This window comes from Macaca mulatta, chromosome 12 (assembly GCF_049350105.2).
Source record: "Macaca mulatta isolate MMU2019108-1 chromosome 12, T2T-MMU8v2.0, whole genome shotgun sequence".
NCBI classification, from domain to species: domain Eukaryota; kingdom Metazoa; phylum Chordata; class Mammalia; order Primates; family Cercopithecidae; genus Macaca; species Macaca mulatta.
This window is the reverse complement of record NC_133417.1, coordinates 144992846-145005561: the sequence shown is the minus strand read 5'-3', so window position 1 is coordinate 145005561 and position 12716 is coordinate 144992846.

The window sequence follows — 12716 nt, the reverse complement described above, 5'->3', positions numbered from 1 at the left end:
ATCCATTCACCCATCCTTTCATTCATTCATCCATCCATCCACCTGTCCATCCACCCATCTATGCATCAATCCACCAATTCACTACCCATTTATTTATGCAACCGTCTATCCATTCATCTCTCCATTCATCCATTTGTCCACCCATCCATCCACCTATCTATCCATTTATCCCATCCATCCATCCATCTATCCATCCACACACTCATCCTTCTATTCATCCATCCATCCATTTATCCATCCATGTACTTATCCATCAGCACACCCACCCACACATCAATCCACCCATCCACTACCCACTTACTTATGCAACCATTCATCTATTCATCTATCTATCCATCCAGTTCTCCACTCATCTATCCATTCATTCATCCACCCATCTATCCATCCATCCCATCCATCCATCCATCCATCCATCCATCTATCCATTCATTCATCCACCCATCTATCCATCCATCCCATCCGTCCATCCATCCATCCATCCATCCATCCATCCATCCATCCATTCATCCATCTATTTATCCATCTATCCACCACTTATCATACCTTACTACAAGGTAGTAAGGCACCTGTGCTAAATTCAGGAGAAAAAGAATTGAATAAAACGACTCTTGACCACCAGGAGCTCACATTCTATTAGGGAGTAAAGCATGCCAATAAGAAATTTCTACACACCCGCACAATTATCTCAGAACAGAATTGTGTGGGGCAGGGAAAATTCCTTCAGTCTGGGGAATATGAGCATTATTCAAATGAGACTGCTGTCCCCCATCAACTGAGATCCAGCTGGAGACTGAGAAATATCAGAAATCATGAGAATACAAGTCAGTGAGAAGTTGTACTAGGAAAGGTCAAAGGGAGGCATAGAACAGGTGTTGTGGGAGCTAACAGGAGGGGGTAGTTGCGTCCATCGTCACAATGCCACCCTAGCCTCCCACGGGATGTTTGCTCCGTAAGCTGGCCTGGGTCGACCTTAAGAATGTTTCACAAGAGAGAAACATTCTCTTCTTGTGCTGTGTCTGCTGACAAAATGTCTTAGAGCAATATTTGGATTTGAAATTCTAGCTTTGGGCTATTAATTTCTCTGAATCTAATTTTTCTCATCTATAAAGTGGAGATAATTATACTTATTTAAGGAATGTTGCCATGAACACATGAAACAATGTACACTGAGTACCTGGCTCCCTGCTTGGCACCTTTCTTGGTTGATTCATTCAACAGATGCCAGTGGACACTTAGGAGGGCTGAACAAGCTTGGTGGAGAAGAAGCAGGTATACAGTTAATGAGAAGTGCACCTATGTAGGGGCATGAGAGCTAAGAAGGGACAGACAAATGGCAGCAGTGCACAATGCCGAGGTGACACCTGCTTGGACGGGCACTGGGAAGATCTCCTGGGAGGCAGCACAGCCAGAGGCTGGGGAGGAGCCTGGGCTCTGGGCAGAGGAACGGCGCTGTGCAGTGCCTGACAGATGCCGGCTTTCTGTCCGCCCCTGCCTCCTGCTTGGCCTGCAGTAAGCAGCTGCAATCAGCCCCGGGTCCCTGGAGAGGCTTGGGAGGGGAAAAAGTCATAATGCACATTTTATCGAGTGGAAGATGAGGTCACCGGTGATTGATGCCTCGGTTGCTCCCAACACAGACACGTTGGGGGCTCTGGAAGTCGATGCCAGTGCCATGAGGACAAGGCTGGGGGAGACGGTTCCCAGGGCCCCTCCCTCTGTGCTCTGTGAGGACCATTACCAGGAGCGAGGGTAGGCATCTGGAGGAGGTCCATTAGGCATCACAGCACAGCCCAGATCGATGCCATGGAGGGTGAAACAGAGCAGCAGGGAAGGGGTGGGCTGCTGCCCCCACTGGCCAGACACGGAGAGCACAAAGAATGCACGGAGGGGCCCAGGATCTGACTTGAAATATGCACTGACATCCAGGGGCCTTTAGGCCACATTTCATCCTGCTTCCATAAGGCTGTGTTTTCAAAACAAGGATGACTATGCTGTCTCCCTGGTCAGTAGAGGATGGTGAGGTGATTCAGAGGAAGCAGAAATTCTCAGGAACTTTCCAAAATGCAGGGCATTGCAGTGGCAGATTTACTTCCCGCTTACTCAGTACGTTAGGTCTAAGCACAGAAGGCTCCTCGGTGCGCGTTCCCGAGGCCCATTCCTGAGAACTGCACGCTGCAGGCTGAGGCACTGGGAGCTTCCAGGACAGAGGGTGAAGTGGGGGCCACAGGGTGTATGGCACCCATCGAAGGGTGAGGAAACCCCATTATTAGGGGCACATTAAAACCTGAGTGAGAATGATGCCCCAATCCTTCCTGAGCTATACACTGGGGAACCAGCTTCATGGGGCCTCCCAGTGCCAGTCGGGCCCGGATGTGGCCTCCAGATTCAACGCTGTACTGCATTCGGAAAATCTGGTGGACATCTCCAGACACCCCCAACCCTGTGGCGTCCAGGCTAAGAATCTTAACCTCTCAGGGCCTCAGAGAGGTGCAGCCACATGTGCTCAGGCTCACACAGCAGCCTGGCCTGGGAGGGACAGCTGGTTCCTGCATCTGGGACCGGGGCTTTGGCACACCAGGACCCACGGAGCGCCCTGTGCCCACAGAGCCAGTGTGCTCTCGGGGGTTCCACGTGCAAACCATCGGCCGGCCTGCTGCCACCAGGCCTCTCTCTCCCATTTTCCAGACGGTTGGCCTGCTCCTGTTTGGAAAACAAGTGCGGAAACCCAGCCAGGCCACCTGAGGTCTTCCTTGTTCATACCCTCCCCTCTCCGGCTCTGTGGGTGAGGCTGGAGTTCATGTATTAAACATTGTCGGTGGGGTTGGTGATTCTTCCCTGGATTACTTGGATGGTGTTTATTTTTATTTCTTTTGTCCGTCGCACAGTAAGTTTCTTCTCCCTTAAAAACACTTTGCCCATGAGTTGCTCAAAACAAGGGGCTTCTGCCAGCACCGTTCCCACGCAGGGCAGAACTCCCACGCAGGGCAGAGTTCCCACGCAGGGCAGAACTCCCACGCAGGGCAGACGCCCAGGGGTCAGCCTGGGCCCGGTCACGGTGGGTTACGGGGTTCTTCATGTAGCCCCACAGACCCCACCCAGCTGGGCAGAGTTGTCGTCACCCCTGGCAGAGCTGGTGTTATGGTACCCACAGCCTGCTCCTGCTGGGAGGGGCAGAGTCGCTCCTGCTTCTGCGGTGACTTCCAGGCTGGCTGGAAGCCCCTCTCCTGGGCCTTTGGGTGCTGCGGCCTTCCGCTCAGCCTCCTCAATTCCCCAAGCTTGCACAGTGTGGGAAGGCTGCCCTTCCCCCTCCGCCCACACTGCAGGAGGCACATACCTGCTGCAGAGGGGTGGGAAGGGCCCCCGGCCACACTACAGCAGGCTTGGGGTGCTGGCAGCCAGGATGAGCTTGGTCAGCCCGGGGTTTACCTGGCGTGGGAACTCTGTTCCAGGGTATGGAGGCAGCACAGAGACGAAGCCCCCAGTTCTGCCCCCGAGACCACCAGGGGGCCTGCACTGTGCTACCCCTGCCCTTGGAGACCACTCCTCACACAGAATGGACCCAACGACCCAGCTGTGTGGGCCAACTGCCCCCTCCTCCCTGGCCTGGGTGTCCCCTGGGTGACGTCTACTGCCCAGGTTTTGGAGGTGTAAACTGACTGTGGGCATGTGGCCACGTGTGCCCTGTCCGGGAGCGGCTCCCCCGTTGGGGAGGGGCTCCTCTCCAGGCTGCAGAGCCCCATCCTCCCCAGGCTTCCTGCACCCGCTGTCTGGGAACCAGCAGCTGCAGCCCCTGTGCCACCACGGCCACATGTGGAGTGCAGTGGCTGGGAGCTTGGGGGTGGCATCACACAGCCCTTCAGATGCCACCTCCCACCTGGCGGGCTCGTTACCTGGCTGAGCCTCAGTTTCCTCGTCGGGATCTTACCCTTCTGCCGTGGCTGTGGTGAGGATGGCCTGAGGTCGTGGTGAAGTGGCCTGGCAGGGACAGGGTGGGTGCTAGGATGGGGAAAGTGCCTCCTCTCCTGCCTGGGTCCTGGAACAGGACGGCTCCCTGGGCAACGGGCAGGGGAATGGGGAGGAAGTTGTCTGTGTGGAACCTTGGAGCCTCGTGGAGAGCAGAGCCTGCAGAGGAGGGCTTCAGAGCAGACCCTGGGCCCACTGGACCCACTGGGGTAGACATAGCCACAGAAGAGCTGCGGAGGTCCCCCCAACAGCCTCTCCCAGGACAAGATCACATTGTGGTCGTGGGGACGTGGGCAGCCCACTGCCTCTCTCTGTCCTTGGGCTTCACTTGTAAAACACAGAGCCTGGGAGGAGCAACAGTTGATGTCTGTGGGCCAGTGAGGACATTCTGGGGCTCCTCTCTGGCTCTCTGGGCAAGCCCTTGTCACTGTGACGGCTTCCCGAGCTCCTTCCCATCCATCCTCCTGCAGGACCTGCATGTCCCACAGCCCAGGGACGCTGCCCGAGGTGGCTAGGACAGCCTGGGTGTGCTGGGCCCCACGCCCCGGGCTTGCCCTCCAAGTGGAGGCGTCCAGGTGGGGAGGTAGGCATCCAGGGCCTCTCGAGGGGCCCTGCGTGTGGGATGTGGATGACCCTCGAAGAAGTTCTGATGGGCGGTCTGGGCAGCCCCCCCAAGGGAGAGCCTGGGAATGAGTGCGGTGGTCCCGGGAGAATGACCTGCCTGACCTGTCCCTGCCCAGGGAGATCCTAGGGACAACCATTGATGCCTGAGAGGCTACAAAAGAGACCAGCCTAGTGGGTGTTGAGAGCCTGGGCCCGTCCAAAGGCCATGCTCTTTCTGCAGGTGTGAATGGATATTTGGGAAAGGGGCCCACAGAGGAGAAGAGAGCGGGCAGCTTGGTGGGGGTGGCGTGCTGGTGCCAAGGCAGAGCAGGCAGCCTACAGAGCAAGGGGCAGCCATCTGGGTACAAGGAAGGGGTTTGGACCCTTGGGACGGCTGCTGCAGGATGAGCGCAGGGGATGAGGGGGGCCAGGCCCTTGTCACCGTGATGGCTTCCCGAGCTCCTTCCCATCCATCCTCCTGCATGACCTGCATGTGGCCCTCCCGCATCAGACAGCCCCAAGCTTCCAGGCCTGGATCTATGTCCGCCCTGTGTCTGGGGGTGTCCTTGGATGCCGTGAGGGAGGGGGTAAGTGGCCCAGCAGCTGGAGAAAGCCCCAGAACTGAGGGCTGGCTGAGCATCTGATTATGCCTGAATTCTCATCCCAGCTCACAACTGCTTCCTGACAGTTGCTGGTTCATTGCTACTGCTCTCTGCTTTGCAGTTGTGATGGAGAATGAGAGAGAAATACATTTTTTTTTTTTTGGAAGAGAAGCTTGCTGTTTGTCCTCCCTAGTCCCTGCTCAGAAGGTAGCATCTCTGCAGCCCTGACCCCGAGACAGCCCCTGCTCTGAGCACCACTAGCAGAGCTGCTCTGGAGATGCAGGAGGCAGCTACTCCCAGTGGCCCCCGGGAGGCCATGGCCGCTACAGGTAGTTATTCTAAAGAGCTTCTCCTCCCACTTGCCGGAGCTGAACACAGGTTCTGGGAGCTCCTCTACCCAAGCAGGAAGATGGGAGATGCTGGCCTGGCCTGGTCCCTGCCTCCAAGGCCCCAGAGCTGAGGGGTAAGGGACTGAGCAGGGCTGTGCTAGAGGCCAGGGCTGGGTGACGGGGCCAGAAAGATGGGCCCTGCATGGGGAGAGGGGCGAGTTGTGCAGCCACACATGGTGCCCACTCCTGCTTTCAGGCTCGGCAGCAGACGCTTTGCCAGAGTCGAGACTCTGCCCGTCAGGGGTGGTCTTGGTGCACCCGCAGCCTGGCTGGCATCTGAAGGCAGGGCTGTCCACGCACAGGCTGGCGTCTGAAGGTGGGGCTATTCACCCCCAGGCTAGGTAAGTGACTCTAGTCCTGCAACTTGTCGGGGAGTCAGGACACAGCTTCTGCCTATGGGGCCCTCTCAGCTCCAGGGATGACTGGTCAGCACCCCTGGCCACCTTTGGGGGTCTGGGTGCTTACTAAGGATCCCAGCCCACTGCACAACCTGAACAATCAGCTCACAGAATTTGGGGTGAGGGAGCTTCCCCAGGCCCTATGCATAGGCCTGTGTGTCATCAAAGCAGGAGTTTTTACTTCTATGAAGACGTAAAACCTACCACGGCTTTCTAAACAGCCATGCTCGCAGGTGACTCTGTGTGAGCCGGTTGGCCAGTTGTTGCAGAAGATGAAGTGGCCAGCTTGGGGTCTCACCCTGTCACCACTCAGCTGGCCTACAGTCCTAGCCCCGCCACAGCCCAGGGTAAATCTGGGTAGATCAGGGTAGACCAGGGTAGATCAGGGTAAATCAGGGTAGATCAGGGTGGACCAGGGTAGACCAGGGTAGATCAGGGTAGATCAGGGTGGACCAGGATAGATCAGGGTGGACCAGGGTAGACCAGGGTAGACCAGGGTAGATCAGGGTAGATCAGGATGGGCCAGGGTAGACCAGAGTAGACCAGGGTAGATCAGGGTAGATCAGGGTAGATCAGGGTAGATCAGGGTGGACCAGGATAGATCAGGGTGGACCAGGGTAGACCAGGGTAGACCAGGGTAGATCAGGGTGGACCAGGGTAGACCAGGGTAGATCAGGGTGGACCAGGGTAGACCAGGGTAGATCAGGGTAGACCAGGGTAGACCAGGGTAGATCAGGGTGGACCAGGGTAGACCAGGGTAGATCAGGGTAGATCAGGGTAGACCAGGGTAGACCAGGGTGGATCAGGGTGGACCAGGGTCGACCAGGGTCGACCAGGGTAGATCAGGGTAGATCAGGGTGGACCAGGGTAGACCAGGGTAGATCAGGGTGGACCAGGGTAGACCAGGGTAGATCAGGGTGGACCAGGGTAGACCAGGGTAGACCAGGGTGGATCAGGGTGGACCAGGGTAGACCAGGGTAGACCAGGGTAGATCAGGGTAGATCAGGGTAGACCAGGGTAGATCAGGGCAGATCAGGGTAGACCAGGATAGATCAGGGTAGATCAGGGTGGACCAGGGTAGACCAGGGTGGACCAGGGTGGACCAGGGTCGACCAGGGTAGACCAGGGTAGATCAGGGTAGACCAGGGTAGACCAGGGTAGATCAGGGTAGATCAGGGTGGACCAGGGTAGACCAGGGTAGATCAGGGTAGACCAGGGTAGATCAGGGTAGATCAGGGTAGACCAGGATAGATCAGGGTAGATCAGGGTAGACCAGGATAGATCAGGGTAGATCAGGGTGGACCAGGGTAGACCAGGGTAGATCAGGGTGGATCAGGGTAGACCAGGGTAGATCAGGGTGGACCAGGGTAGACCAGGGTAGATCAGAGTAGATCAGGGTAGACCAGGGTATCAGGGTAGATCAGGGTAGATCAGGGTAAATCAGGGAAGACCAGGGTAGATCAGGGAGGTCGGCTTCCTGGGAAGATCATCCTGAGTAGGGGCCCCAGGGTGGCCTCAGTGGTGAGCACTTTGGCATTGGGTGGAGTGGGTAGAGCCCAGCTCTGCCCTCGGCTGCCTGAGACTCTTTGAGTAAGGAGCTGATTGGTTCTGAGTTTTGCCTTTCTGTAAAATGGAAACAATGGTGTCTCCTCCAGGAAGTCCTTGTAGGGATTAAACAGAAGATCACATGCAAAGCCCTGGGCATGTGAGTGGAGCGTGCACCACAGGACCAGATGGTAGTCACGTGTGCAATCAGAATGTTTGCATCTGCTCAACAGTGTGTGACCCAAACAGCCAGTGTTCCCTCCCCTGGCAGAGCCAAATTTTCAGAACCAGGGCTCAGAGCTTTGGGGGCGGTTGGGAGCCCTTTGTTGAGTGGCATCTGGTTGGTGCGACCGTTTTTACTCTGAGTGCAGACCTGTCAGGGGGACCGCCCCCACCACCTGACCACGCATTGTCCTACCCACTGTGCCTGGACAGGCACTCTAAGGACACCCAGAATCTGCTCTGGACCAGAGCCTTCCTCTGTGGACCACCACCCAACTTCAATGGTAACACTGACCTTCTTCATGGTAGGCTCTGGCCTGGGGCGGGAGCCCACGCGGTGGCTGCATCCACAGGGCAGGTAGGCCTCAGTTCTTCCACCAGCATCCCTGAGACAGTTCAGAGAGGAGAGGCCAGTTGAGCAGATTATTAAGCTAGTTTAAAAACCAAACATTTGCTTTTTGTCTTTGACTTGTGTCTGTCTTGTTTTGGGGGCCTGTGAGGAGCAATGTGACTTTCCACACCTCAGATGCTGCAGAAGGAATGGCTAAACTCCAGCCCAGGTGAGCGCAGGTGAGGGGCAGGTGAGTGCAGGTGAGGGGCAGGCAGGCTGGGTGTGGAGGGGCAGCCCAGATGAGGGGCAGGCAGGCTGGGTGTGGAGCGGCTGCCCAGGTGAGTGCAGGTGAGGGACAGGCAGGCTGGGTGTGGAGCTGCTGCCCAAGTGATTGCAGGTGAGGGGCAGGCAGGCTGAGCGTGGAGCTGCTGCCCAGGTGAGCACAGGTGAGGGGCAGGCAGGCTGAGTGTGGAGCTGCTGCCCAGGTGAGCGCAGGTGAGGGGCAGGCAGGCTGAGTGTGGAGCTGCATGTTCTGCACTAGTGGTTCTAGCCATGCAGGGTGTGGAAAGCCGGATTCCAGAGTCCCTGTGGTGAAGAGGTTGGAGAGAGAAGGAGCCTCGCGTGGGCGACACAGACTTGAACCTGGTGCCTCTCGAAAGCCCCCCAGACTCCTCTCCCTTGGCTCTGAGAGCCCTGAGGGTGAGGACCTTCTTCAGCTTGCTCTGGGCCTGGCCCTGACTGTGATTCAGGGGTCTTTGGAGAACTAAATTCTAAGTAGCATGCAAACCTGTCACAGGAGAGGGAAAAGACATTCTGACTCTAATGGCAGAACTCACTGGTGGGGGTGCTGTAGGGTCAGGGCTGGGGTGTGGTGAGCTCCAGGGCGAGACTTCTGCTGTGGGCGAGCACCGGGCACTGGGCATGGGCAGAGCTGCTCTGCACAAGAGGAGAGGGGGAGGAAGTCAGGGTGCAGGAGCCGTGCAGCCAGACCAGCAGGGCGGGGTCCGGGCCGTGAGCACATATGCTGTTGAGGACGCCGGGGAGGAAGCAGCCACAGGGATGAAGGTGGTAAGACAGGCAGCCGGGGACAGGCACTGCGAGACCACGTCCACCGCAGCACCTTCCTCCTGCTTAGCAGAAATTTGGGTGTGGGCTTTTCCCTAAGCAATGCGTTTTGTAGGTTCCCAATAATTGTGCCTTAGGCACAAGAGATGGGAAGAAACCAAAATCACATCGGGGTGACACATTTGGAGGTTTCCAAGTTTCCTGAACACTGGACACAAGCCCGGCCTCGGCCTGCTGCTACCATGGCCCAAGCACCTTCTCTCCGACAACTCCAGGGTCTACGGAGCACTGGGCACTGGGCCAGGCACCCAGCGGGGCACTGTCAGGGGTGCAGAGATGAACCAGACAGCGTCTGTGCCCTCAAGGAACTTACCGGAGGCTGGGAACACAAGACAGCTGCCCTGTTCCACGTGTATGGGGTGACATCAGGCACAGTCCATCCATTGCCCATTAGAAGCAATCCCCCAACTCCCAGCAGGAGGGTTGGGAGGCTGTGCCGGTTCAGGGGTGCACTGGAATCCGGAGTCCTTTCTCCATCCTACCTCACCTTTCCCCGTGTCTCCGCTTCATCCTAGAACTGGGATCAAGACCACAGCTGCAGCTCCAGGTGGGACAATGTCCTCGGAAGTGGGAAGTGGCTCTCTGCCCAGGAGACCTATTAGACAAACAGAACAAAACAGGAAAAAGAAGCTTTTTATGATGGAAAATTTCAAACTGGACAAAAGTGGAGAGAACGGGAGAATGGACGCCGGGCCCCATCTCGGCATGTGGACGGTGCTTCCTCTGCCTGTCCACCCTCTCCTCTCTCCTCATGCCCCAACCCGCCTCCCACACCTGTGGAAAATGCACAGTCATTCCTCAATATTGGGGTTCACATTATCCTGATGGTCTATCCTTTGTTTTACAGGTTTAAAAACAACTGGAATCAGGACACAGTTAAGGGTCGTGCATTGGGATTGGTTGGTGTCTAAGTTTTAGCCTGTAGGTCTCCTTCCACATCTGTTTTTACATTAACTTTCAAAATGTTTTACTACTTATTTGCTTGTTTTTGTGGCGGTGGTTCTTAAAGAAATTGGATCATTTTTCATTTTCTGATTTTTGCTGAATACATCCCAAGGGTGATATTCAACCTTTTCCTCTGTCCCCTGTAGTTCCTGAAAGCTGCTGACAGGCCCTGCCGGGTATCTGGGGGAGTCTGCTCTTAGACCACGCTGCTGGCTTTCATCTGGAGGCATGCAGGGTCCCGCTTTCTCTGTGATGTGTACAGCGGCTGATGATGAGCTGCCTTGGTTCATGGCTTCCTCGGGGGCTGTAAAACAATATCCTCACTCTATCATTGCTCCTGTGTTTATCTTCCGGACACTCCCACCAAAGCAAACTTCCCTTTCATACCAGCTTAGCTGCCCTGAGGGGCGGTTTGCATAGAGAAGTCGATAAAGGCTTCATTTTTATCCTTTACTTATCCGTGGTCAGAGTAACGAGGTGGTTCTCCAGCTGCAGCCAAAGTTGACCAATTATCTTTTTGTTTTCTTATGAACTCATGGATTTAGACACCATGGCAGTGTTAGGACTCATTGTGGCTATCATTCTTATCCTTATTCAATTGTATCTGAAGCTTTGGAACAATGAGGAGATCTTCCAGGGTTTCTCTGACTGGCCCCTCCCAGTGCCCACATCTCCTCAGTCAGAATCAGGTCTGAAGTCCACACCTGATCTCCCATCAGCCGGGGAGTGACGAGGGAGCCCATCGGACTTGAAGCTCTGGAGCTGGGATGGGCCAGCGCCCTGAGGAGTGTGACCACCTGGAGGACGGGCACACCTGATCAATATGGAAGGGGAAGGAGGGGGAAGAAGAGGGGGAGCTGAGGCTGAGAAGCCCCTGCCAGGATGGGCCTCAAGCCTTCTGGGGCATGGGCAGACCAAGTGGATTCGTGTGTGGGGGGCCCCTGGAACAGCGCAGGGGGCTCCATAAATACTTCCCGCTGTTACCACTGCTGCGGCTGAAAGCACACTCGTTAAAAAGTTGGCCAACCCAAATGTCCATCATTATAGACTGGATTAAGAAAATGTGGCACATATATACCATGGAATACTAGGCAGCCAAAGAAAAGGATGAGTTCATGTCCTTTGCAGGGACATGGGTGAAGCTGGAAACCATCATTCTCAGCAAACTATCACAAGGACAGAAAACCAAACACCACATGTTCTCATAAGTGGGAACTGAACAATGAGAACACTTGGACACGGGGGGCACCATCACACACCAGGGTCTGTCGGGGGGTGGGGGACTGGGGGAGGGATAGCATTAGGAGAAATACCTAATGTAAATGACGAGCTGATGGGTGCAGCAAACCAACACGGCACATGTACACCTATGTAACAAACCTGCACGTTGTGCACACGTACCCTAGAACTTAAAGTGTAATAATAATTTTAAAAAGTCAGCCCTGAATGTGCTGACTGTGAAGAGCCCGTGGACAGGAAAGTGACCCTGTGCCTGCCAACAGGCTTCAGAGCAGAGGGTGAAAGTGGAACCTGGTGGTGCCAGCCTCAAGGACTCAGCGCTGATGCTGTCCCCCGAGTCCCTGGGCTCGGGTGCTTGTGAGCTAGAGGGTGCTCGGATCCACCTTTCCTCCTCTAGGCTGCTGTTGCAGCAATGGCATAGTGCAGGCGGGGAGCAAGGGGGAGGCTGACCTGGGTCCACAACTCCAGGCAGAGCCGGTCCTGGCTTCCGGATGGCCGGACTCTCAGCGCTGTCTCTCATGGGTCTCACGGGTGAGCAGAGATGCTCCAAGTCCTCTCCGAGTCAGAGAGGCTTCCGATGTGCCTTGTGAACGTGACCCTGCATTCCTCGGGTGTTCTTGTCCTGTGACAAGTTCCACAGCCTCAGCCTGACTCCCTCCAGGCTCCCCTGCCCAGCCCCAGGCCAGGGAGCCTCTGCTGAGCCCCCAGCAACAGCACTGCCTGTGCCTGACATCCCCAGATACACGGCAGGTGTACAGATTTATGTCTGTATAGAGATGGATACAGATATTGATATATAGATAAACATGACTACATTACACTTACATATGGTCATCGCTTCCCAGAAAAATGTTGACTGTATTCTTCCAATCTGTTTCCATGTATGTACATATATCTGTATTTTATATATATATGTCTTGTACACTCATTCATATGTATAATATACACATTTTTACATATAAATTATATATGTGGGTATAGATGCTTGCTTATATTTGCTTATATATTGATGTATTATGTAAAACCATATGTGGTCAAATACAGTTATTGGCACAGTGATAAACAAATATGACTGTGGACCACATCCCCTATAAATATGAAATTTAACACAGGGCAAGAATGAATAATCGAAACAGCAGGTACGTGTGTGAGCGCGTGGAGATCCCCATGGGGCGTGGGGGGCCTATTTGCTCATTTCCCACTTCCTCCTGTTCCTAGGGTCACCACCCTGGGCCTCCTTCCATCTGCGTCCGTCGGCATCACGCTGCAGGAATTCCTGGCCTCCAGGTGCACGGATCATGCCATCTCCAGGTCCAGTGTCAGGGTCGGACACGCCGCTCTCATTTGCCATCAGTTC